Source organism: Hemitrygon akajei, chromosome 11 (assembly GCF_048418815.1).
Source record: "Hemitrygon akajei chromosome 11, sHemAka1.3, whole genome shotgun sequence".
Classification (NCBI taxonomy): domain Eukaryota; kingdom Metazoa; phylum Chordata; class Chondrichthyes; order Myliobatiformes; family Dasyatidae; genus Hemitrygon; species Hemitrygon akajei.
This window is the reverse complement of record NC_133134.1, coordinates 100,902,744-100,930,669: the sequence shown is the minus strand read 5'-3', so window position 1 is coordinate 100,930,669 and position 27,926 is coordinate 100,902,744. Positions and strand designations below refer to the sequence as shown.

Genomic DNA, 27,926 nt, shown 5'->3' with positions numbered 1-27,926 from the left:
TAAATGTACGTTGATAATACATTTACTTTGAACTTCGAATGTCAATTTAAAGTGAAGGGTGGACGTACCCTTTAAAGATCAGCACTGTCCCTTTGTATTTTCCTTCCTCTTGGCCGCGTGCACGGTTCAGATTCATCCACGTAGAAATTTAGAAGGGAACGAATGAAAATTTGCCTGAACTTTTAAAACCTGCCTAGCACCCATAAGATCAGCCTTGCTTATTGAAAATGTTCCCTGAACCTTTAATGAAATTAACATCTGCGTAAATGCAACCATCTTATCTGCAGCTTTAAAACTCCGCCTGCTCCGCAAAGTCTTTTCATTGACCATTACCCCGATCCGCCCCGGCTCCGATCTGTCAATCATTTTCTCTCACCCAGCCCCAATCCCACTATTGACGTCACTTCCGGCGCAGCTCCATTCTCATCCGCGCCGACAAAGAGTTTGCAGGCACGGCCGCCCTACTCTGAGGTGAGAGGTAGTCCCTGCATGGCCTGAGCCGCCGCGTCCAGGTCAGTGACCGACGCCGTGCTTTCAGCCGCCGATCCGGTGACATCGGCGGCTGTGGGTCGACCGTCACATCGTCTGCTCCCTCGGGAACGGGATGCGGAGTAATACGTAACGGCGAGACCTAACTTGACAGTTCCAGGACCCGCCCCTCCGCCTCTTGTTCGCCAGCCCATTGGCTGGATGGCCGTCACTCGGAAGGAGCGCGACGGCGATTGGATACAGGTTTGCCGTCAGAAGGGCCGGGGGTGGGAACAAGGGATCTAGCAGGTTTGGGTGCGCCGGCGGGGTTTCTCCTTGTTTTCTGTCCGAGGCCACGGGAGAGAAGCGGCGGCGGCCGAATCGGGGAGCGGGGACCCGGGATTCAGAGCAGGTCAGTGCCGTGGAACTGTGCCTCTTGTGGCCGGCGCCCGTCCCGCGTTCTATCTCCAACGTCTCTCGTCCCGGTTCCTGTCCCTCCCTGCCCCCCCTTGTCCTCGGGCTCCTGCTCCATCCCTCCCTCTCTCGCCTCTCCGCCCACCCCCCACCCCCGTCTCCGTGTTCTTACCCCTTTGCTCGACTACTGCCTCCTGCCCCTTCCTTGTACCTGGGCTCCTGTCCCCACCATCCGTCCCCGGGTACTTGCTCCCTTCTAACCTGCTTGGTCCCCGGCCCCTCCCCCCTTATCGCCGGGCCCCTGATTTCTCCTTCCCCGCTCCATTCATCCCCTCTCCTGGATCATCACCCCTTCCCACCTCATCACCCCTATCACCCCCTCCCCACCTTCGTCAGCACCGATCAGTCCCTCCCCACCACCCGTGCTCGGGTACTTGCTCCCTTCTAACCTGTTTGGTCCACGGCCACTCCCCCCTTGTCGCCGGGCCCCTGATCACCCCCTTCATCCCCTCCCCCGGATCACCCCCTCCCCGCTCCATTCATCCCTTTCCATGGGTCATCCCCCGATCACTGCCTTTCCACCCTACCCCATCACCCCCTTCCCACCCTACCCCATCACCACCAACCACTCCGATCACCCCCTTTCCACCCTACCCCATCACCCCTTCCCTCCATCATCACCCCCTTCCCACCCTACCCCCATCACCCCTTCCCTCCCGATCACCCCCTCCCCACCATCACCGTTCAGTCCCTCCCGTCACCCCTTCCCCCTGACCACCTCCCTTTCCCCATCACCTCCCGCTGCCTGATCACCCCTTTCCCCCATACATCCCCTCCCCTCCTGCTTCTCACCCCTTTTATACCTCCCCCGGATCATCCCCTTCATTTCCAATCATCCCCTCCCCACCCAGATCACCCCCTGTCAGCCCCTCTCCCCCCATCACCCCCCTCTCCTCGCCGACCATCTCCCCCAACTCATAGTTACTCCCCCCTCCCTCATCCTGTTTGTCTCCAGGCTCATCCCCTCTCCTTATTCCTAGCCTTCTGCTTCCAGCTCCCTCCCCTGTGTCCCTCAGTTTCTTGCCCCTTGCATGGCCTCTGATCTCCTCACTCACTGTTGCCTCAGGCTCCTGCTCCCACCTTTTGCCTTGCAGGCTCTTGTCTGTTTCCATTCCCACCATCCACCCACACCATTACGTCTCTCATTGTCTCTGCCCTTCCCTCCTACTCGTACTGGCTCTTGCCACATCCCTCCCCCTCACTGCCCTCACACTCACCTTTATCATTATCCCATTCCTTTGACCACTCCCAGGACTTTGCCCCCTACCCCCACCCCTGGGCTCTTGCTCTTCCCAAACACACAGTATGCCCCCATCCTGGTCTCTGCCCCCTCCCTGTCCAGTGTCACCAGCCATCCCAGCATGCCTTGTTCTTCCATCACCAGGTGACCAATCCTTTTAGGAGCACCATTGTCTCTTTCCCTGGTGCCTGTGAACCCTCCAGGGGGTTTGTCCATGCCCCCTCACCCTTCTTCCCTCTCAATGCCACCTGATACATTTGCCCACACTGTGCCCTTCTCCCTGCTGCTACACCTTGTTCCGTGCCCTTGTGCCAACACTGCAGCTCCCCTCTCAGTGTGGCTTCCCTCCTGATACTGATGCCGATTATGGTATGCCGTGCCCTCTTCTGGACCTTCCTGCTTTAACTGGGGTTGCTACCCCATCTCCTGTGGTCAGGAGATCTAATGCAGCCACCATTCGAGGCAACTGCTGCCAGTGTGCCCATCGCATTTGAAATGTTCCTGGCATCCTGTGTAGAAATCTGCCTCTGAATTGGAATGATTCCTGCGTGTGTTTTTGATGCAATGGTGTAATGATAGTACACAAAGGAGGCTGTTCAGCCCGTCGTGTTGTTTATGTTTCCCCGTCAGTCTCTCTTACCCACAACCCTGCTATTTTCCTTTTCTCTTTCCTTTGAGTTCCCTTCTGAAAGGGGTCCAGTCACCACATCACAATACCTGGGTATACTCTTCGGTCTTCATTTGTTTTATTTTAATTTATTTAGAGTGAAATAAGCCCTTTGGCCCTTATGAGCCGTGCTACCCGGCAGCCCCCAATTTAACCCTAGCCTACCCACAACACAATTTTCAAAGACAAATTAACCTACTAACTGGTAGCTCTTTGGACTGGGAGGAAACCCACGCGGTTCACAGGAGAGCGTACAAACTCCCTACAGAGGATGCCAGGATTGAACTCTGTACTCCAATGCCCCAAGCTGTAATAGCATCATACTAACTGTACTGCTCTGTTTTACTCCCTCCACCCCGATAGTTATATTAAATGTTTGGGTGCTGCCTGTCCTGCCTTTGTCAGCAAGACCTTGATGAATTTTGTGCATCATTCATTGTAATAATTGAAGCTGATCAGGAACACGATGAGAGGTTTTATATCTCGCTGTTTCTGTACATGCTCAGAGTAGCGTGGTGTGCCTGCAGATAGATCTTATTCTGTGGCTTCTAATCTCAGAGCCGGGCTGGTGTCGTGATATTTGTTGTGTTTGGGAGTGCTGTGTGCTACATCAGTGAAGAGACAGTGCTGATTCTCTAAGCCTCTGGCCCCTGCTGGAAAAAGTCTGATTCGTCCACTGCCTGGCCCTCATTGGGAAGCGAGGTGTGTTCTGTTGCTGCTGTCTATACAATTGCCATCATCTTACTTTGCAGTGAGACTGATGGAGTTTTAACTCGAGGATGTCGAGGCATAAGTTTCAGTTGTATGAATGTCTTCCAAACAATTTTCCACTGGATATAGATTTAAATAATTTATGAAGTGTACATCGAGGCATACCAGTTAAAGACCTACCAGTTAGTAGGTTAATCGGTCATTGGAAATTGTCCTGTGATTAGGCTAGGGTTAACTAGCAGGTTCACAAAGAAAAGAAGATCTGCAGATGCTGGAAATCAAAGTAACATGCACAGAATGCTGGAGGAACTCAGCAGGCCTGGCAGTATCTATGGAAAAGAGTAAAAAGTCGACTCTTTGGGCCGAGACCATTCATCAGGGACTGTTGTTAATGCAAACGACACAGTTCACTGTATGTTTCGATGTCCATAGAACATAAAAATCTACAGCACATTACAGGCCCTTTGTCCACAGTGTTGTACCGACCATGTAGCCTACTCTAGAAACTGCCTAGAATTACCCTACCACATAACCCTCCATTTTTCTAAGCTCCATGTACCTATCTTGTTGTATCCGCCTCCACCACCATTGCTGGCAACATCCTCTCAGTACCTACTTTCAATCACTTTCCATGTGATAAATAAATCTGAATGTGAAAATCAATATTTATTCTCCTCCATAGATGCTGTTTGTTCCTCCAGCATTTTGTGTGTGTTAGTTGAATAGGAGGTTGCTGGGTGGCGCGTCTGGAAGGGCCTATTCTGCACTTTATCTCAATCAAGGAAATTCTGGAGGAATCTAGCAGGTCAGGCAGCATCTATAGAGATGTTCTGGACCGAGACCCTTTATCAGTGCCGATTGCCACATCTTCCTAGTCCTGGACCTAGCACCTCCCTCCAATGACCCAGAGTCACAGAAACAGTGATCATCTTTTGTTTTGAATGGTATCTGGAGAGACACAAGCACATCAAGGTCGTACAAAGGGAAATAACAATGAGAATGCAAAACATGGCAACCCACACAAAATGCTGGAGGAACTCAGCAGCATCTAGAGAGTAGAATAAATATCAATTTTCACATTCAGATTTATTTATCACATGAACATCAAAACATACAGAGAACTGTATTCTTTGCGTTAACAACCAATACAACCTAAGGGTGCACTGGGGGCAGTCCGCAAAAGTGTTGTCAGACATTCCAGTGCCAACACAGTGTGTCCACATTGTTCAGTAGAACAACATAAGCAACAATAGCAGCAAATCTCTTGGCCTGCACAAAGGAGGGTCCAGCTTGCTTCCCATCCACAGCCAGACTCTTCCATAAGTAGGAATGTTCCCCTCACTCTGCCTGTCTCATGACAATGTTACTGATGATCTCTTCTGATAATTCAGTAACCCTTACTGAACTCTGCATCAGTAATCCAGATTGCTTAATTATCATAAAGGTATAGGATAGAACATTACATCACAGTACAGGCCTTTTGCCCTATCATGTTGTGCCAACCTCTAACCTCCTCTAAAATTAATCTGACCCTTCCCTCCCACATAGTCCTCCATTTTTCTATCATCCACATGCCAATGGAAGAGTTTCTTAAACGTCCCTAGTGTATCTTCCTCCCCCCCCACCACCCTGGCAGTGTATTCCACTCTCTGTTTTAAAAAAACTTTAGTCTCCAGTTGTCCACTGGACTCATCCCTTTTATCATCAAATGAATGTTGGAAATCCTGAAGTAAAAACAGCAAATGCCAATAACATCCGACAGAAACTTATATCCTTCCAACTCCTTCCAGGAGTTTTCAGTCTTCATTCCCTTGAACTGTCATTTGGTGACCACCTTCTTCCAGCACGGCTCAGTCCATCACGGGTAAGGCCCGCCTTGCCATTGAGCACATCTGCTTGGAGCGCTGTCGCAGGAAAACAGCATCCATCGTCAAGGCCACGCTGTCTTCTCACTGCTGCCATCGCGAAGAAGGTACAGGAGCCTCAGGACTCACCACCAGGTTCAGTAAGTTATTACCCCTCAACCATCAGGTTCTTGAACCAGTGGGGATGGTTTCATTCAACTTCACTTGTCCCATCTATGAACTGTTCCCACAACCGATAGACTCACTTTCAAGGATTCTTCATCTCATGTTTTAGATATTTATTGCTTATTTATTATTATTGTTTTTTTCTTTTGTATTTGCACAACTTCTTGTCTTTTGCACATTGGTTGGTTGTCAGTCCTGTGGGGTGTGGTCTTTCATAGCTTCCATTGTGGTTCTTGGATTTACTGTGAAGAAAATGAATCTCAGTGTTGTATATGGTGACATACTAATGCTTTGATAATAAATTTATTTTAAACTTTAGATTGTATTGGTACAGTTAGTCTAGTTGCTGCTTCTATACCAGAGACTTGGGTTCAAACCTGATTGTGAGTGCTGTCTGTGTGGTGTTGGCATGTTCTCTCCGTGGCTTTCTTATCACGTCCCAGAGTCTTGCAGTTGACAGATCAATGGGCCACTGTAAGTTGCTCCTAGTCTCTGGATTTGAGGAGAGGCTGATGAGAATAAGACAAAACGAGACCCATGGGCCACAGTAGCAGTGTGATTAGTGTCAGAGTTCAGGGTTCAATTCCAGCTGTCTCTGTAAGCAAGTTTGTACATTCCTTCCTGTGTCTGCGTAGGTTTCCTCCCACAGTCCAAAGACAGGTAGGTTAATTGGTCATTGTACATTGATTCAGTTGTCCCAATGACAGGACAGTGCAGCTTGAAGGGCCTGTTCCATGCTGTATTGCTAAAAAACAAATAAACATAAATATTGGATTAGTGTAATTGGTTGGCACAGACTTGATGGGCCAAAGGGTTTCTTTCCACTGAATGACTCCAGATTTCTTAAACTCTCAGTAGTCTTTGGCTCCTAGCACCCTGTACTACTGTCTATATTAATAATCTACCAGAGGTTGGAGGAACTCAGTGGATTAGCTGATCTCTGTTGTTTCAAATTTCAGCGTCTGCAATCTCCCATGGCCTCTACATTGATAGTCTAGTTTCTTCACTCTGACCCTCATTAACCCTTCTTCCTCAGTACCTGGTAGTTACTGATATTAATCTAGCTTCCCCGTACTTTCATTCAGCAGCTCCTCCTCATAACTTGTGAAAATTGGTGATCCTTGCAATGAGGGATGATTTTCTTATTAAAAATTGCTTCATTGATGGTGTTCCAGTACATTCCTCCTTGCAGCCTAAAACAGTTTTGCAGATTTTGTCCGATGGAGGTAATGCTTATACTGTGTAAAGATATTAAGAGTTTCTGGCAAGAGTCTGCTTAATTCTGCTTTAGGAGAGCAACGTCTAATTCTATTGTTTCTCAACATAACCACCCACCTTAAGTCTGATTGTATCTGTGAGTCAGCTCTGTGGCGCTCTCTCTCTGTAAAATTCCTGCTCAGCTGTAACCATGATTTGATTAAAGAAATTGTGTAGTGTGTGCTTGAGACTTCTATACATCTAATAATCAAAAACCTTTACTTGCAGTGATAAAGATCTGGCTACCTGGGAGACCTTTGGGCAAGTGACTTGAAGCTTGGATAAAGAGAGATTTTGAGGAGTTTTTAAAAGGGCAGGTGGAGAGCATTGGAGAGGCTGGAACCCAGGCAGCTGTCTGTAGTGGCGAGGCCAGAACTTGAGATGTTACGGAGACGCCAGATAAAGAAGGGTTCTGAACATTTCGTTCCTAAGGCGCAGCTCATGTTTGGTACAAAGGAGAGATTAAACAGTTTGAAAGACATAACTATATTCTAATATCTCTACATTTGCCTAGGCTGCACTTGGAGGATTGTGCCCAGTTCTGGTCACCTCATTGTAGGGGAGATGTAGGGGTTTTGGAAAGGGTGAAAAGGAGGTTTACCAATATGCTGCCTGGATTAAAGCTTGCAAGCATTGAGGAGAGATCGGACAAGCTAGGGTTCCTTTCTCTGGCATGGTGGAGGCTGAGGAGCGACCTGAGAGGAAAAAACAGTTATAAGGCTCAGTGGGGTAGATAGTCAGAATCTTATCACCCAGCATAGAAATGCCAAGTCCTGGAGGATGGGACTGTAAGGTGAAACTAGGAAAGAGTAAAGGAGATGTGCAGGGTAAGTGCTTTACACTGAGTGGTAGGTGCTGGAACGGGCTGCCAGAGAGAATGCTGGAAGCAGATAACGATAGTGACATTTTAAGAGGCTGCTGCATAGACAGGGAATGCATGGATATGGATCATGTCCAGTAGTTCAATACTGCCTAGTGTTTGGCTTAGACATCATGGGCCAAACTTCTTTTACAGTGAGATGCAGGGACTGTTTTTCCTGGTTGGGGTAATCTTAAAGGCACTGGGCTGACTCCAGGTATGAAGGCAGCCTTTCAAGGCAGTGATGAAAAGAAATCACTTTACTCCAGGTGTAGCTTAGATGTGGGTAAATTGGAATGGAGAATGGAACTGTTGAATTCTGGTTTGCGTGTTTGACCCGTGTCATTGCTGTAACCATTTACAGACCTGGTTCGGGTGGAAGGAAACTAGGTTCTTGAATCTTGGTGCAATGATGACAACTCAGTCTCCTGCCTGTTTCTTTATCCAAGGCAGTTTTCAATGCTCTTGGGGTGGTCCTTTCATCTTAATCTGGGTCCAAGCTAGTAGATCACTGATGGGTCAAACTTATCAAAACAAGCCAGCACTGCCCCTTTAACTATCAGCACCTTCTGTATGAAACAGGAATGTTCAGAATCGGGTTTATTATCAGTGGTGTGTGTCGTGAAACTTGCTGTTTTGTTGGCAGCAGTACAGAGTAAGACAAAAATTACAGTAAGTTACAGAAAATAAACAGTGCAAAAGGGAGGCAGTGATTAGTGTTAAACATGAGATTCTGCAGGTGCTGGAAATCCAGAAAATGCTGGAGGAACTCAGCAGATTAGGCAGCATCTATGGAAAGAAAGAGTCTAAGGGTCTCGGCCTGCAATGTCTAGCGTCTTGCGAGGTAGAGTTCATGAACAATTCAGAAATTGAATAGCAGAGGGAAAGATGTTGTTCCTAAAACGTTGAGTGTGGATCTTCAGGCTCCTCTGAGGGTAGTCATGGCAGAGCAGACTTGATGGGTCAAGTGGCCTAATTCTGTTCCTATATCTTATGGTCTTATAGTCTTATGGTCTAATTATACGTTAGTAATAATAACCCTGATTCTAAACATTCCTGTTTCACCAACTCATACAAAAGGTTAGGGTCTTTAAAGATGAATGCCACCTTCTGGAGGCATTGTCTTTTGAAAGTGTCCTCAATGGTGGGGAGGCTTGTACCTGTCATGGCTGAGTTGATGACCCCCTTTAGACTCTTGGGATCCTGTTCATTGAAGTCTCCATATCAGGCAGTGATGCAGCCATTTAGAATGCTCTTCACCACACATCTCTAGAAATTTGCTGGAGTCTTTGGTGACATACCAAATCTTTACAAACTCCCAAAAAGTAGAACCACTGGTGTGCCTTCATCGTTATAGCGTCAATATGCTGGGCTCAGAGTAGATCTTCTGAGATGCTGACACCCTAGCACTTAAAGCTGCTCACTCATTCCATTGTTGACCCCTCATTGATGACTGGTGTGTGTTCTCAAAATTTCACCTTCCTCAATCAATTCCTTTGATCTTACTGACATTGGATGCAAGGTTGTTGTTGTGACAGCATTCAATTGATCTATCTATTGTACGCCTCCTTGTCACCATCTGAGATTCTGCTGACGACAGTGGTGTCTTCAACAAATTTACAGATGGCGTTTGAGCTGTGCCTAGTGTATATAGGGTAAAGCAGTGCTTTAAGTGTGCATCCTTGAGCTGGTCCTGTGATGGTCTCAAGGAGGAGATATTATTACTGATTTGTAAAGTATAACCAAATGTTGTACACCCGGCTATGGAATAGTTCCCTTCCTCTGACCTCAAGATGTAGAAGGTTGAAAGGATGATTTACAGTGGTGCTAGAAAGTTTGTGAACCCTGTAGAATTTTCTCTATTTCTGCAAAAATATGACCTAAAACGTGATCACATCTTCTAGCAAGTCCTAAAATTAGATAAAGAGAACCCAATTAAATAAATAACAGGAAAAAAACATTATGCATGTTTGTTTGTTTATTGGGAAAAATGATCCAATATTTACATGTATATGTTGGAAAAAGTATGTGAACCTTTGTTTTCAGTAACAGGTGTGACCCCTTGTACAGCAATAACTTCAATCAAATGTTTCTGTTAACTGTTGATCAGTCCTGCACATCGTCTTGGAGGAATTTTAGGCCATTCCTCCATGCAAAACTGTTTGAACTCTGGGATGTTGGTGGGCTTCCTTGCATGAACTGCTTGTTTAGGTCCTTCCACAACATTTCTATAGGATTAAGGTCAGGATGTTTACTCGGCTATTCCAAAACACAAATTTTCTTCTTTTTAAACCGTTCTGTTATTGTTTACTCTTGTCTTGTCTTGTTGCATTTTCCAGCTTTTATTAAGCTTCAGCTGACAGACTGCTACCCTGACATACTCCTGTAAAATGTCTTGATACAATTTTGGATTCATTGTTCCGTCAACGATTGCAAGCTGTCCTGGTCCTGAGGCAGCAAAAGCAGCTCCAAACCAGGATATTCCTTCCACCTTGCTTCACAGTTGGGATGAGGTTTTGGTGTTGGTGTGCAGTGCCCTTTTTCCTCTAAACATAGCAATACGCATTTCTACCAAAATGTTCAATTTTGCGTAATCTGTCCACAGGACATTGTCGCAGAAGCATTGTAGAACACCAAAGTGATCATTTGTAAACTTAGGACATGCAGCAATGTTTTTGAAGAGCAGTGGTTTCCTCCATGGTGTCCTTCCATGGACACCAGTCTTGTTCAGTGTTTTCCTTATCGTGGACACGTGATCAGAGACTTTAGCGAGCTCTGGAGATTTCTGCAGGTCTTTTGCCGTTACCCTTGGGTTTACCTCCTTCAGCATTGCACGTTGTGCTCTTGGTGTGATCTTTGCAGGACGCCCACTCCTAGGGAGAGTAGCAACAGTACTGAGTTTCCTCCATCTGTAGACAACTTTCCTTACTGTGGACGGATGAACACTCAGGTCTTTAGAAATGCTTTTGTAGGCTTTTCCAGCATCATGCATCTTTACAATTCTTCTAAGGTCCTCTGAAAGTTGTTTTGATAGAGGCATGGTGCACATAAACAGATCTTTCTTGAGAAAAGCTTGCTGTCAGTAACCTGACTGTGTCTTTTTTGTAGGGCAGGGCCCCTCTCAACCCACACCTCCAATCTCTACTCATTGATTGGAACACCTGACTTCAACTAGCTTTTGTAGAGGGCTTAATCCCAGAGGTTCACATATTTTTTCGAACAAATTCATGTGATACTGGATCACTTTTCCAATTAATAAATGAACAAGTATTATGTTTTTGTGTTTATTTAATTTGGTTCTCTTTATCTAGTCTTAGGACTTGTGTGAAGATGTGATCACATTTTAGGTCATATTTATGCAGAAATAGAGAAAATTCTACAGGGTTCACAAACTTTCTAGCACCACTGTAGTCCAGAGTAGCTATTTACCAATCAGGCCCATGTCATAAGTCACAGGAGCAGAATTAGGCCATTTGGCCCATTTAGTGCTCTGCCATTCAGACATGGGTGATTTATTATCAATCTCAACCCCATTCTCATGCTTCTCCCTGTAACCTTTCACACTTAAAAAGATTATTGCTTATGAAGTATTTATCCAATTTTCCCTGAAAGTTCTTCTTGTGTTAATCTCCATCATCTTTTCAGGCAATTCTAATGATGACATCTTTTATTTTTATATAAAAACATCTTCAGAGTTTTGTTCCTCTGGCTACCCACCAGCCTCCTGTTGCTGGGAAATGGACCCAAATATTCTCAGGAGTGGGAAGTATGGCTTAGTTCTTATTTTTGTCTTGTTTCTGTTCATAAATTAATACTACAAAATGACTACAAAGCACTTTCTTTTTCTAAAAATAATCAACCGAATATGATGTTGTTTTAGCTCCCTTACCCTAGTCAGAATTCTCAGGGTTTGGCTTCAAGTACTGATGCATGGGGTTGGATTCTGTGCATCCAGTGAGTTGTGGAGTTGCAACTCTGTGACGAGGACAGAGCCGACTACTCTGTAATAGTTGACAGATAAGATGTGAATTCAAAGCCACGTTCCCCTGAATAAATAGGCCCCACTGTGAACAGCACCTCCCTCGATAGTTAATGTCCGCCAGTGATATTAATAGTAGGTCACCAACATATTGATGCAATTACAAAGAAAGCACAGCAGCAGCTATATTTCAATAGGAGTTTGAGGACACTTGTATGTCACCAAAGACTTGCAAATTTTTACAGACAGACCGTGGAGAACATTCTAACTGGTTTGCATCATTGTCTGGTATGGAATGGCCACTGCACAGGTTAGGAAAACCTGTAGAAAGTTGCAAACTCAGCCAGCTCCATCATGGGCACACGCCTCCCCAGCATCGAGGATACCTTCAAAAGGCGAGGCCTCATGAAGGCAGCATCCATCATTAAGGACCCTCCAGGATGTGCCTGCTTCTCATTGCTCTGGTCAAGGAGGTCTTTAGGCTCCCATATCACCTCCTTGATGGTAACAATGTTTCAGGAAAAGGTTCTTTCCTGCCACAATCAGATTTCTGAATGGATAGTGAACTCATTAACACTACCTCACATTTTTTTTTTATTTGTTTATTGCACTACCTATTTAATTTTTGTATGTATTTCTGACTATAATGTATAATCTCTTATTTTTATGTGTTGCATTGTACTGCTGCTGCAAACACAACAAATTGCATGAGATACGCCAGTAATATTAAACCTGATTCTCATTCTGCTGTGAGATCTATATTCCTTGACTGTTGTCCTTCCTTATCATCAGTGTCGATACTTCAAATGCTGCTACACTGAGAGATGGCTTCTTAAAATCCCCTGCAACACACACAAAATGCTGGTGGAACGCAGCAGGCCAGGCAGCATCTATAGGGAGAAGCAATATCAACATTTCAGGCCGAGACCCTTCTTAAAATCTCCTGCTGTCCAAAAAAAAGGGCCAGTAGCTGGTAAGGGGAGATTAAAGCCAGAACCACTAGGTATCTTATAGCAACACCCAAAATGCTGGAGGAACTCAGTAGGTCAGGAAGCACCTATGGAAGGAATGGACAGTTGATGTTTCAGGTCCAGGCCCTTCATCAGTACTAGAAAGAAAGAGGGGAGTTGGTCAGTATAGACAGGAGGGCGTCAGTGGTTGGAGCAACAGCTGACAGGTGACTGTTGGATCCGGGTGAGCAGGGATCTACTAGGTGCTGTACCACAACTACCCAGGTTGACACCTCCCAGTATTCTCCACAATACTCTAAAGCAGGGTTCATCCCTTTTCATATTCCATAAACCCCTACCATTAACCAAGGAGTCCATGGACCCCAGGTTGGGAACCCCTGCTCTAAAAAGAACCCCAGTGATCTTTAGAACATTGGGGAAAATATTAGGAGCTCTTTAGGGCAGCAAAGTAGTACAGTTAGCATAACACTTCTACACTGTCAACAATCTGTGTTCAAATCCACCTCCACAAGGAGTTTGTACTTTCTTCCCATGACCGCATGGCTTTCATTTGGGTGCTGCAGGTGCAGGTTAGCAAGTTAATTGGTCATATGGATGTGATTGAGCAGTGCGGACTTGTTGGGTTGGGAGGGTCATGGTTTCCTTAAAGGGAAATCTTGCTTAACAGATCTGTTGGAATTCTTTGAGGAAATAACAGGCTGGATAGACAAAGGAGAGTCAGTGAATTTTTTTTGATTTTCAGAGGGCCTTAGACAAGGTGCTAAATGAGGATGCTAAATAAGAGCTTATGGTATTACTGGAAAGATATTAGCATGCATAGGAGATTAGCTGACTGGCAGAAGGCAAAATGTGTGAATAAGGGAGACATTTTCTGTTTGGCTTGTGGTGACTAGTGGCTGCTCTGCAGGGGTTGATGTGGCGACTCTGTCAACGTCAATGATTTGGATGACAGAATTGATGGCTTTGTGGCCAGGTTTGAAGATGATACAAAGATAGGTGGAGGGGCATGTAGTGTTGAAGAAACAGGAAGAAGTGGCTGATGGTATACAGTGTAGGGAAGTGTATAGTCATGCATTTTAGTAGAAGGAATAAAGGTGTAGTCTGTTTTCTAAATAATTAAGAAATTGAAAGTCCTTGTGCAGGATTCCCTTAAGGGTAACTTCAGTGTTTCCGCTAACATTTTTTTACAGCTGCGCGGACCGACTGTTGCTCTGAGCAGGAAATTTTTACAGGCCTGGAAACTGTGGCACGTTAATAAAACATATAAAAGAAAATTCCAGCTGCGTGGCAACAAAGGCTACGTGCATGGGAACATTTCAGTTACTGTGCGGCCCCGCACTCGTGCAGCTAGAGAGAGTAGAGGTTAATTGCCGGCTTGAGTCCATAGTAAAGAAGGCAAAGACAGGTTAGCATTCATTTACTAGAACACAAAATCAATGATATAATGTTGAGGCTTTATGAGGCATTGATCAGACCACATTTGGAGTATCGTGAGCAGTTTTGATCCTCATGTCTAAGAAAGACTGTGCTGGCATTGGAGAGGGTTCAGAGGATGTTTACCAGAATGATTCTGTGAATGAAAAGGTTAATTTACAGGAGCATTTGATATCTTTGGGTCTCTATCTCCCGGAGTTTAGAAGAATGAAGGAGGATCACATTGAAAACTATCACATGTTGAAAGGCTGGGATAAAGTGGATGTGCAGAGGATGGTCCCAGTAGTGGGAGTGTTTAGAACAAGAAGGCACAGCCTCAGAAGGATGTCCATTTTAAACAGAGATGAGGAGAAATTTCTTTAGCCAGAGAGTGATGTATCTGTGGAATTAATTGCCACAGACGATTGTGAAGGCCAAGTCATTGGGTATATGTAAAGCAGGAGGCTGGTAAGTTAGTAAGGGCATCGAAGGTCATGGAGAGAAGTTAGGAGAATGGTGTTGAGAGGGAAATATATCAGCGATGATCGAGTGGTGGAACCGACTCAGTGGGCCAATTGGTCTCATTCTGCTCCCATGTCTTATGGAATTTTGTTCTCTGGTGAATGGTTCAAATTCTGTAACCGAGGAGACTGTGGAGGCCCAGTCACTCCATATATTCAAAGCAGGGTTAGTTAGGTTTTTAAGCATGAAGGATTTGAGGTTGGCGCAGGGATGTGAAACTGACTGGAAACCTTAGCTGTGATGTTACTGAGTGCCAGAGCCGTTACAAGGACAGAATGACCTGCTCCTCCTCATGCATGACTGCTTCATTCCGACACGGAGCTTTGAGAGGTTACCCAACGTTGTCCTCAGAGATAATACACAAAAGGTACAGGAGCCTGAAGACACGCACCACCTTTTAAGAGCGGTTTCTTCCCCTCCACCATCAGGTTTCTGGATGGGCAATGAAACCATGAACACTACCTTACTATTTTGTTCGTTTTTGCTCTATTTATTTAATTTTATATATTTCTTATTGTAATTTATAGATTATTTTGTGTATTGCACTGTACTGTCGTTGCAAAATCACATATTTCACAGCATGTCAGTGATACTAAACCTGATTCTTAGTGACTGGTGTCCCACCTTCCCACCTGCTGTAGCTGCTGCCTGTCTAACCACTGATTGCTGTCTTTCCCTTGTTGTAAAACTTTCTTGCAATGTCCTGAGACAGTGAGAGACACTGAGGTGCACATTTACTGTCCTGGTAAAATTGCAGAACTGTGAAAGAGTGCCATGAATCCTGGAGAGACTTACAAGGGATGAGATGCTGAGTTCATAGGTGGTAGGGGAAGTGGAATGTAGTCTGGTAGGTAACACTCTTGGGAGTATGCTGTGTAGGCAGCAAATTTATTGTATGCACTGACTGAGAGAGTCACAGAGCACACAGGCAAACACGTTATGCCTACGTCAACCCAGTCTACAATGTGCCTATTTGAGGGTTTGTCCTGATTGCAATGGGTGTGTACCAAGTCCCTCACTGGCGTCAGGAATGTGGTGAGGCAAGAACTCGTTGTAACTGTATCATCTCCCTGCTCCTCCGTCAAACTCTGTTTCCTGCACCTCCTGAGCATGGAGGCCAGGAGGTGTGGCATAAAGAATGGCAGGGCAGCCCTGTCCAGGCCTCTGCAACTTGTACTGCAGTGCCGGTTCCAGGGCAAGACAACTAGTCCATCATCCAGGCCTTGCTCTCTTCTCACTGCTGCCAGTGGGGTGGAGGTACAGGAGACTTAGGTCCCACACCACCAGGCTTAAGGACAAGTGAGGGTAATACAGCCATCAGGCTCCTGACTAAGTGTGGATATCGTCACTCACCTCAACTCTGAACTGATTCCACAACCTGTGGACTCACTTGCAAGGACGATACAACTCATCTTCTCAGTATTATTCATTTATTTGCACAGTCTGTCTTTTGCACAGTGGTTGTTTGTCAGTCTTTGTGTGGAGTTCTTCACTGAGTTTATTGTATTGCTCTGTTCTATTGTGAATGCCTACAAGAAAGCGAATCTCAAGGTACCTGATCTAACTGATTGCATCACTTCCTGGTATGGAGGGGCCATTGCACAGAATCAGAAAAAGCTGTAGAAAGTTCAGCCAACTCCATCATGGGCAACTCGTCTCCCCAGCATCCAGGACATCTTCAAAAGATGATGCCTCGAAAAGTTGGCATCCATTGTTAAGGACCCCCATCACCCATGACGTGCCCTCTTCTCATTGCTTCCATCAAGGAGGTGGTCAGGGAGCCTGAAGACACACACTCAATGTTTTAAGAACAATGTTTCCCCTCCACCATCAGATTTCTGAATGGACAATGAACCCCTGAACACTACCTCAGTATTTCTTTCCTTTTTTTTTGCACTACTTAATTATGTGTGTATATAGGTATAATATGTCTATATATATGTTTTACTTATTGTAATTTCTAGTTTTTATTATTATGTATTGCAATGTTCTGCTACCGCAAAACAAAAAAAAATCACCGACATATGACATCATAATACACTTGATTTTGATTCTGACTTTCTTAATTTCCTTAGTCTCCTGTGGAAGTGAAGATGCTGTACTTCGAAGTAAATTTATTAATCAAGTACCTACTGTATATATCACCATATACAATCCTGTGATTTATTTTCTTGTGGGCATTTACAGCAAATACAAAGAAATGCCATAGACATTGAAAAAGTGCACAAAATATGGACGAACAACCAGTGTGTAAAAGGCAATAAACTGCAAATACAAAAAGTAATAATAAATAAGCAATAAATATCAGGAACATGAGATCAGGCCTTGAAAGTAAGTCCATATGTTGTGGGAACAATTCTGTGTTGGGTTGCGTGAAGTTATCCCCTTTGGTTCACGAGCCTCATGGCTGAAGGGTAAATACTGTTCATGAATCTGGTGGTGTGGGTTCTGAGGCTCCCGTACCTCTTTCCTGATAGCAGCAGTGAGAAGAGAGCGTGGCCTGGATGGTGCTTTCCTGTGTCACCCGTCCTTGTAGGTGTGCTTAGTGGTGTGGAGGGCTTTACCCATGATGAACTGGGCTGTATCCATACTTTTTCGAAGCTTTTCTGTTCAAGGGCTTTGGTGTTTCTGAACCAGGTGGTGATGCATCCAGCCATTATACTCTTCACCACATATCTTTTGAAATTCATCAAAGTTTTGGGTGACATGACTAACGTTTGCAAACTTCTAAGGAAGTAAGCGGTGCTGCTGTGCTCTCTTTGTAGTGGCTGAACCCAGTGCAAATCATCTGAAGTAATGATACTAAGGGATTTGAAGTTGCTGATCCTCTCCACCTCTGCTTCTCCGATGAGGACTGTCTCATGGGCCTGTAGTCAATAATCAGAGGAGATTTAGTTGCCAGTCTGAACTGACTGTTGGCAAGTGAGGAAATCAAGGATCCATTTGCACAACAAGGTATTGAGGCCTGAGTGATGAATCCTGAGGCTGTAGTGTCTAAAGAAGAGGGTTGGCCATTCAGGATAGATAAGAAACCTTTTCGGAGGGTGAGTCTGAGTATGTTCAGTACAGAGATCTGTACATTTTTAGGTATTAAGAGCTTAGGGAAGTGCCACTGAGGTGAAAAGTTAAGAGTAGTTCTGATTTTACTGAGTTGTGGAATGAGCCTGAGGGACAGAATGGCTTACTTTGCCAACTGAAGCTGCTATTGTGCAGAAGGACACAGGACACTTTCTCTCTGCCTTCCCAAGTTCTGCCATCTTTGGTTGACATTTATCCCTTATTCCGAGCAAGTGAACTAACTGTTATTTACTGCTGGACTGCTGTACACTGGATGCTGTGCAGCCTGTGATTGTAATGGCAATTCCTCCCCCCACCCCCCCCCCCCCCCCACTGTTCTGATGAAGGGACTCGTCCCGCAATATCGACTGTTTATTCATCTCCATAGATGCTGCCGGACCACCTCAGTTCCTCCAGCAGTTTCTGTCTGTTGCTCCACTTCTGAGACAGTAAGACAGGAGCAGAATTAGGCAATTCAGCCCATTGAATGCTGCTTTGCTTTTCCATTGTGGCTGATTTATTATGCCCTCTATCCTGACTTCTCCCTGTAACTTTGATGCCCATACTAATCAAGAACCTATCAACCTCTGCTTTAAATATAACCAGTGACTCAGCCTTAACAACCATCTGCAGCAATGGTTCACTACTCTCTGGCTGAAGAAATTCCTGCTCGGGAATCTGCTTCTGGTTGATTGGCGGGGGTGGGGGGTGGGTGGCGCAGAGGTTCCCTGCGTCTGATGGCTGGTGTGGCCACGCAGGAACCACTATCTGGTTCATCCACTCAGCGGTTTGCTGTGGGCTGCTCCCTCCTCACATCTGAGTGCATTGGAGGCTGAGGAAGGAAGCTGGGCTGAATCAGATCGAAACCCCCTCTGTGGTTAAACCCGGTGGAGCTCAGAGCTGCAACAGAGTGGAGATGCAGCCCTTGCATTGAGTCAGCACCCAGCACTCCATTGAGTCATGCATTTTCCCTGAGCGACCCACCCCAATCATGTCAGTTCCACTCGTAGATGGCAGCTCTGACCAAACGTCACCTGGTAGAACATGACATGAACTCTAGACAGAATGCACGGAAAGAGAAGGGGTGTGTCCGGAAATCAGAGGTCTGATGTACACTTACTGGTATAAGATGTTGGTGAATAATCTTGCCACTGTGGTCCAGTGGAGCTGAAAGGCACCTGGATGGAGAGGAAACTGGAGGAGGGAGAAACAAAGCAAGCTGTGGGTGCTGTACAGTGTGTAACTCTGTGCCTTGTGGTTCTCTTGGCTGCTATCTCGGTCTAGCTTGTAATAGCTATTAATTCACTGCTGCTTGACCTAGTACCAGAGGACCATCTTGCCTCACTGCCCACCCTAAAACTGAGCAATTATACTAGCAACAGAGGACAGTCAGCCTTTGTCAGTCTGATTGCTTCCGCATTCCTCCTTGTGTCCCAAAACCCGGCAGTTGATATCGTCAGTGGCCCCATTGGTCAACCGGGGTGCCTACCTAGTTTGTCCCAACTTCTTGCATTTGGCCCGTATCCCTCTAAGCCCCACCCTTCCATATGCCTTTTCTTAAAATTAAACTTTTGTACCTGCCTCAACCACTTTGGCAGCTCATTGCACACACTGACCACCCAGAACTTGAAAAAGGGACCCTCGGGTCCCTTTTAGATCTTTCCCCTCTCACCTTAAGTCTTTGCTCCCTGGTTTTGGACTCCCCTACCCTGGATGGAAAGACTGTTACCACCCACGCGATCTATGCCTCTCATAATTTTAAACTTTTCTATAAAGTTGCCTCTCATTCTCCTATGTTTTAAGGATTAAAGACCTAGCCTGGCCAACCTCAGGCTCTGACAACATCCTTCTAACTCCTTCCTGCACTCCTTTCAGGTTAACCACATCTTTCCTCTAACAGGATGACCAAAAATTGTACACAGTACTCTCAGCGTGGCCTCGTCAACAATTTGCACTTCTGCAATGTAGTGTCCCAACTCCTATACCCAAAGTTCAAGTTTATTGTCAATCAACCATATGCATACTGCCAAACGAAACAGCGCTCCCTGGGACCAAGGTGCAGAGACAGTACATATAACTTACACTGAGCACAAAGGTAGTATTACAAATAATAAAGTGCATTTACAACTCAAGTCAAAAAGTAATACTACTTGCACCTCATATGTGAATGCCTTCACTGATGAATGCCAACATGCTAAGTGCCTTTTTCACGACTATCCAGCTGAGGTGTTGCTTTCAACAAATTATGCACTTGCATCCTTAAGTCCCTCTGTTCCATTACGCTCCCTAGTACCCTGCTAATCATAATTTGCCCTACAGCGGTTTAACTTTCCAAAATGCATCACCTTCTGCTTATCTGTATTGAAATTGATTTGCCACTTCCTTCCCTGATCAACATCCTCCTGTAATCTACAATAACCCAATTCACTATCAACAACGCCGCCTGATTTTGTGAGTTTGAGTTCACCTTGAGAGCAGTGCAACTCTAGGCTGCTAATTTTTGTGGGTCACAGCTTTGTTGCTTACAGAATGGCAGCAGAGGCAATACTCTCCACATTTGGGGGCCTGGTGCAGCTGTGTTCATGTTGGCAAGGTGCAGCATCTAGACCTTGGTATGTTTCCCATTGGTGGAGATGATGTCTAGTGTGGTCTACGTCAAGTGCTTCTGTATCTTGTGTGTAGAACCCAGTGTGTGTGGCTCTGTGGCCTCAGTGATAACTGAGCACTTACTGTTGTTTCATCGAGGCCTCTGCTGTCACTCGTATGTTGTTGGAGTCTCTGTCAGGGTGGCTGCCTTGTTTGGAGCTGAGAGCATCTTTTTATCCACATAGGAGTATGGTTTCCCATGGATAAAGTGGCTGCTCAGGAGATTTCTGCCAGCAACTTGTTCACAGTTTCATTTTTCCCCTGGTCCATGGCGTATGTTACTGGAGAATTGAGGCATAATCTAAACGCACTCCAAGGTACCAGCAAGTATGTGCTCCAGGCTCATCCCACAGAAACAGTTTCTTTGTGGTACAGGAGCTTCAGGTCCCACAGCACCAGGTTCAGGAACAGTTATTACCCCTGAACCAGCATGGATAACTTCACTCACCTTGACACTGAACTGTTTTCACAACCTATGGGCTCACTTTTAAAGTTTTGATAACTTGTGTTCTTGATAGTTATTGTTTGTTTATTTACTTATTTTTGTATTTTCTCAGTATGTTGTCTTTTGCACATTGGTTGTTCACTGATTCTATTGTGTTTCTTTGTATTTACTGTGAATGCCCACAAGCAAATGAATCTCAGGGTAGTATGTGGTGACGTATATGATAAGCAATCCCCTTTGAACTTTGAGGCGGAACTGAGGTGTCGGGGTATAATCTCTTGACAACAGAAGTATTGCTTTGTAGCTCAGGTCTGGGACCAGAGGACAAGGACTTGGGAGCAGGATAGGTGAATTTGGCTGACCAATCCCACAGACCAGGTGTGTGGACTCCCTGCCAGGGTGAGGGGTGGTTCTTTGGCACTAGAGAGCCCTGAAACATTAAAGATTAGCTTTATTGCAAGGTGGAAGGTCCTGATGGAGTACCTGGAATGGTTCTGAAAACCTATGCCAACCAACTATTGGGAGTATTCAAGGAGATTTTCTACCTCTCACTACTACGGGTGGAAGTTCCCACTTGCTTCAAAAGGGCAACAATTATACCAGTGCCTCAGAAGAATAATGTGAGGCCTTAATGACTATTGCCCAGTAGCACTCATATCGACAATGATGAAATGCTTTGAGAGGTTGGTCATGACTAGACTGAATTCCTGCCACAGCAAGGACCTAGATCCATTGCAGTTTGCCTATTGCTATGAAAGGTCAGTGGCAGATGGCTCTCCACACAGTTTTAGACCACCTGGACAACACAAGCACCTACGTCAGGATGCTGTTCGTCAACTATAGCTCAGCATTTAATACCATAATTCCCATAATCCTGATTGAGAAGTTGCAGAACCTGGGCTTCTGTACCTCCTTCTGCAATTGGATCCTCAACTTCCTAACTGAAAGACCACAACCTGTGTGGATTGGTAATAACATATCCTCCTCGCTGACGATCAACACTGGCACACCTCGGGGGTGCGTGCTTAGCCCACCTGTACTCTCTATATACACGTGACTGCATGGCTAGGCATAGCTCAAATGCCATCTATAAATTTGCTGACGACACAGCCATTGTTGGTAGAATCTCTTGTGGTGATAATAGGGCGTACAGGACCAACTAGTGATGGTGCTGCAGTAACAACCTGGCACTCAACATCAGTAAGACGAAAGAGCTGATTGTGGACTTCAGGAAGGGTAAGACGAAGGAACATGTACTAATCCTCACAGAGGGATTAGAAGTGAAGAGAGTGAACAGCTTCAAGGTCTTGGGTGTCAAGATCTTTGAGGATCTAACCTGGTCCCAACTTATCGATGTAGTTATAAAGTAGGCAAGACAGCGGCTATACTTTATTAGGAGTTTAAAGAGATTTGGCATGTCAACAAATACACTCAAAAAATTCTATAGTTGTACCGCGGAGAGCATTCTGACAGGCTGTGTCACTGTCTGGTATGGAGGTTCTACTGCACAGAACCAAAAGAAGCTGCAGAAGGTTGTAAATCTAGTCAGCTTCATCTTGGGTGCTAGCCTACAAAGTACCCAGGACATCTGTAGGGAACAGTGTCTCAGTACGGCAGCGTCCATTATTAAGGACCTCCAGCACCCAGGGCATGCCCCTTTCTTACTGTTACCATCAGGTAGGAGGCACAGAAGCCTGAAGGCACACACTCAGCGATTCAGGAACAGCTTCTTCCCCTCTGCCATCCGATTTCCTAAATGGACATTGAATCTTTGGACACTGTCTAACTTTTTTTAATGCACAGTATTTATGTTTTTGCATGTTTTTTAATCTATTCAATATACATAATTGATTTATTTGTTTATTGATTATTACTATTATCTTTAGTTTAATTATTATTTTTTCTCTGCTAGATTATGTATTGCATTGAACTACTGCTGCTAAGTTAGCAAATTTCATGTCCTGTGCCGGTGATAATAAACCTAATTATATTTGTCGCATGTAACATATAATGAAAAGCATTGTTTGCATTACAGTCTGAAGATATGCTGGGGGCAGGCTGCAAGTGTGACTGCTCTTCTGGTGCCAACATAGCTTGTCCACAACTACTACTCGTATGTCTTTGGAATGTTTGTGGGAAGAAACCCATGTGGTCATGGGGAGAGTGTACAAACTGCTTACAGGCAGCAGTGGAAATTGAGCCCAATTGATAGTTCTGTAAAGCTTTGCCCTAACTACTACATTACTGTGGCACCCTTTAAACCGTGACGGCCATACGAGTGAGGAGATTGGGGCCAACCTTACACTACGTCAACACTTCTGACTGTGAGAAGTCACAGGCCTAAGGATTCTAGGTGGGATGGTCTTGGGGATTGGGGCATTGTGCTAGATTGAAGGGCAGGGAGCATGTGACTTGTTAGATTTGAAATTAGATTAGAGATGAACTCGTCATGATTAGTAAAGCTGTCAAAGATTATGGTATGGGAGAAAGGTGGGAGAATAAGTTTATTGAGAGGGGTAATAAATGAGCCATGATGGAATGGCAGAGTAGACTCTGGGCCTAATTCTGATCTGTGTCTTATGGTCTTATGAACATTTCAAAATACAGTGAAATTCATTATTTTGCATCAACAGCCAAAACGGTTCGAAGGTATGCTTGCTGAGGGGTGCAGGCTGCAAGTGTCACTGCACTTCAAGCGTGAACAGAGCACGCCCAGCATTACTAACCCTAATCTGTACGGCTTTGTAGCATGGGATGAAACTGGAGGAAACCCACACAGTCACGTACATTTTGCAGACAGCTGTGGGATTTGAACCCGGGTTGCTGGCTCTGTAATAAGTTACACTGACCGCTACGTTACCGTGTACCGTCAACTGTGCCGGAGAGAGCTCTTTGGTCTGGAAGAGATGGATGTTTCCTGGTCTTTGCTCTCACTGAGAATATCAGCTGAGCTGGAATCTGAGTTTTGAAGGAGCCCTCTGGCCCCCTCCCTGGCTGACGAAATGACCGGCTGGAGCCGATGAGTGTGAGGTTGGCGGAACAGCTGCCTCACTGACTGAGGACCACCTACTTCCTGTTCTCACAGCTGTGGTTGCCGTGGGTGGAGTGAGATAGGGCGAGTGGGGGTGGAGGATTTGGCTGCCTGGTGTTGAGCTGGTCAGAGAGGCGCTTGTCAGTGCTGGTCATATGTTTTGACAGATTCCAAACAGTTGTTAGAAGCTGTGAGGCCTGTGTGCCGGCCCTGTCTTTGTCCTTCACGTGGGCATGTCTGCTGCTTCAGGCACTCGCCTGCACTGCCGTACTGGTGAGTACACTAGGGGCTTGTCAAAATGTTCTCCATTTGTCAGCACAGGGAGCAATGGGTCTATGGAGCTGACCCACTGTTAGAAAATATCAGTAATATGTCATCAAATGCAGATCAGAGGGAGCCAGTTTATCCCTCTCTCTCACTCTGTCTGCCTTTCTGTGTGAGTCTCTCACTCTCTTTCTCTCTCCCTCTGTGCCTGTCTCTCATCTCTCTCTCCCTGTGTGTGTGTGTGTGTGTGTTTTTGTCTGACTGACTCTTATCTTTCTTTCTCTCTGTCCCTGAATGTGTCTGTTTGTCTGTCTGACTCTCTTATCTGTCTGTGCACCCCTGTGTGTGTGTGTCTAATCTTTCTCTGCGCCTTGTGTGAGTGTCTCTCTCTATTGTTTTCTCTCTATATGTGTGTCTCTCTTATCGCTCTACTTTTTGTATGCGTACGTGTGTCTTTCTTTCTCCCTTATCTCTCTCTCCCTCCTTCTATCTCTCCCTCTTTCACCCTCTTTCTCTCTCTCTCTGTGACTGACTCGTACTCCCCCCACCCCCGAGCTGTGCACAGCATGACCTGTGTGCCAGTGATGTACAGCTGAAGGAATTGAGGCGTTGCTAATGGTGCTGTCGCCTCCTCTGTGTGTTGACGTATAGTGAATATTTTGCAGGGTGAACACTGTGCTTGCTGCCCTAAACTGCTGCCCTGTCAGATAGGTTGTGTGGTGAAATTCCAGCCCGATGATCATTTAATCCTGAAGAAAGGATCAGGCGTGGCCAGCACTGCAACTTCTCTAACCACTGTGAATGTCACTGAGCATCTGTTTGGAGCTGACCGCCACTCAGATTAGGGGTTGCTCGTCCTCTTGGGGTTGAAGGTTAACTTCTTCCATGATCTCGGTTTTCCCAGCACTGCAGAACTTGGAGATCTCCAGGCTTCTCCAATTTTGTCCTCTTAATCATCTGTTTCTTTTCCTCCTCCACGGTAACTCTCGATTGGGAACAATAACCTCCCCTAACTACTCTGCCCAGCTGTTGCTTGTTCTTCTGAAATATACCTTAAAACCTTCTTGGTTAAAGATTAAAGGATTAGCTTATAAACGGTATTTGTCACATGGACATCACAACACAGTGAAATGTGTCATTTGTGTCAACAACCAAGTCCAAGGATTGTGCTGGAGGAGGCCGTAAGTGTACCCATGCTTCCTGTACCAACGTAATGTGCCCACACCTACCAGTGCTAATCCATACGTACGTCTTTGGAACACTAGAGTCCAGGGTGACAGGGGGAACAGGCAAACTCCTTTGTTTAGTATTACTTCCCTCCGCTACTTTAGCTGTTACTGATATTGTAAAAAAAGATAATTTTTATTTGAGCAAATCACAAAAGGGTCAGATAAGCAGTTGAGAGATATGTCTATTTTCTATCAGAATGTCCTTTGTTTGATTAAACATGCTGGTGGTGTGGTGAGAGGTTGATTGACCAGAGAGTGCAACAGGTAGTCAGCTAATCTACCTCAGAGTTTATTCTCAAAGCCTTCCCCATGAGTGGGTATAGCTGCAAAGCAGTGGAGGTTTGAGATTGGTTTTCCTTCTCCTGGATGAGCTGCCAACCACGGCTGTTGAGCCCCATCTGCCTGAAGCAACTGATTTTAAGGTGCCATGAACCTGCCTTTTGTACTGCGCTCCACTGTATGATTGTTTGGAAACCCCTATGGTTTAGTAGCTGGCTCACGATACAATATTTCCAAGCTCCCTTCTTACTCACTGGGACCTTTGTTTTCCCTCTTTCCTTAAACTTCTCTGGTTCACTGAAAAATAATTATTGTAAATTGGTAACCTGTACTATTACTGCCACATTTATTGGGGCACAGTGGAAAATCTGTTTTGTATGCCATCCATAAACCATTGAGGTAGTTCAAGGGAAAACACTTACAGAATGCAGAATAAAGGGTTACAGTTAGGGATAATGCAGTGCAGGGAAACGCTTAAGGTGCAAGGACTTAATGAGGTAGATTGGGGTCATTGGTCCACTTTAGCATAGCAGGGGCTGTTCAGTAGTCAAGATCATGTCATTGAGCTTGGTAGTAAAATTGGTCGGGCAAAATTGCAGTCAGTGGAATGAGCTACAGTGTAACATGGCACACCATCAAAAAGGGTGATGAATACAGGACTGGAGGTGTTACATTTGAATGCACGCAGTACAGTCGGCCCTCCTTATCCACGGGGGATTGGTTCCGGGACCCCTCGCGGATACCAAAATCCACGGATGCTCAAGTCCCTTCTGCAACCTTTCTCAATCCGGTGGAGCTTAGGACCCAGTGGAGCCCCAGACCTTATTTAACCTGTCTCAGTGCGGTGGACATTAAGACCCGGCACCAGAGCTCTGAATGTGCTGTGTTTCTGTTCACGAAAATAATCACAATCAGGATTGAAAATAAAGTGGAAATAATAAAGCGATCGGAAAGAGGTGAAAAGCCATCGGTCATTGGAAAAGCGTTAGGCTACGTCAGTCAATGATCGGAACAATTTTAAAGGAGAAAGTGAGAAAGGCTCTGCCCCGATGAAAGCTACAATTATTACTAAGCAACGCAGTGGTTTAATTATTGGGTTTTGGGTTTTTGATCCTCCACATCAACCCAGCACGGTGGAAAGCGTACATGGGAGCGATCTGTCCCAAGTCCCGAGAACTTCTGTTCCCGAGCCCGGCACTGAAACATACATTCATATGTGTTCTATATGCATGGAAAAGTAAAATATATACTATATACTAAGTCAAACATTTTACTAACTGACGCTAAATAATACCAGATGTACCTGTTCCGACTTACTTAGTTGAGAACTTCCAATTTTTTCGATCCCGATGCACAATAATCGACGCACATCCTCCCGTATACTTTAAATCATCTCTAGATTACTTATAATACCTAATACAATGTAAATGCTATGTAAAATAGTTGTTATACTGCATTATTTAGGGAATAATGACCAAAGAAAGTCTGTACATGCTCGAACAACAAGCGCTGGAAGAGCACTTCCGGGTTTTCATGATCCGTGATTGGTTGAATTCGTGCATGTGGAATCCATGGATAAGGAGGGCGGACTGTATATGGACTATGGTGGATGATCTTGTAGCTCAGTTAGAGATTGACATGTATGACATTGTGGGCATCACTGAGTCATGCTGAAAGAAGATTATAGTTGGGAACTTAACAGCCAAGGATACATGTTATATTGAAAAGACAGGCAGGTAGAGGGGTTTGGTGTGGCTCTTTTGGTAAAAAAATGAATGAAATCTTGGAAAGAGATAAGATGGGATCAGAAGTTGTAGAATTCTTGTGGGTAGAGTTAAGAAACTGCAAGGGCAAAAAGACCCTGATGGGAGTTATATACAGGCCTCCAAACAGTTACCAGGATGTGGGCTACAAATTACAATGAGAAAAGACATGACATAAAGGTAATGTTACAATAAACATGGTTTTGGGTCCCAAGGGAGAGAATTTGTAGAATGCCTACAAGATGGCTTTTTAGAGCAGCTTATGGTTGAACCCACTAGGGGATCAGCTATTCTGGCAATGAACCACAATTGATTAGGGAGCTTAAGGTAAAGGAATCCTGAGGAGGCAGTGATCATAATATGATAAATTCATTTTGCAATTTGAGGGGGAAAAGCTAAAGTCAGCTATTATAAGGGAGTAAAGGGAATTGCAGAGGCATGAGAGAGGAGCTGGCCAAAGTTAATTGGAAGGGGACACTAGCAGTGATGATGGCAGAACAACGATGGCTGGAGTTTTGGGAGCAATTCGGAAAGTGCAAGATAGATACATCCCAAAGAAGTAGCAGTATTCTAAAGGCAGGATGATGCAATCATGGCTGACAAGGGAAGTCAAAGCCAACA

The 27,926-nt window shown here is 45.2% G+C and overlaps 1 protein-coding gene across 6 annotated transcripts in view; it reads left to right on the top strand.

The window, feature by feature from the left end:
* Positions 1–427: 427 nt before the first annotated feature.
* Positions 428–27,926, top strand: part of LOC140735856 (myocyte-specific enhancer factor 2D homolog) — a 120,371-nt gene continuing 92,872 nt past the window's right edge. For 2 of the 6 annotated variants that reach the window (XM_073061397.1, XM_073061392.1), the window contains exon 1: positions 742–880. The gene's annotated coding sequence lies outside the window, so the exon portion shown is untranslated. Of the gene's footprint in view, positions 472–741; positions 881–5,350; positions 5,566–23,904; positions 24,044–27,926 lie in introns of those variants that run through there. The other 4 variants (XM_073061393.1, XM_073061394.1, XM_073061396.1 and 1 more) reach the window with 4 other exon arrangements.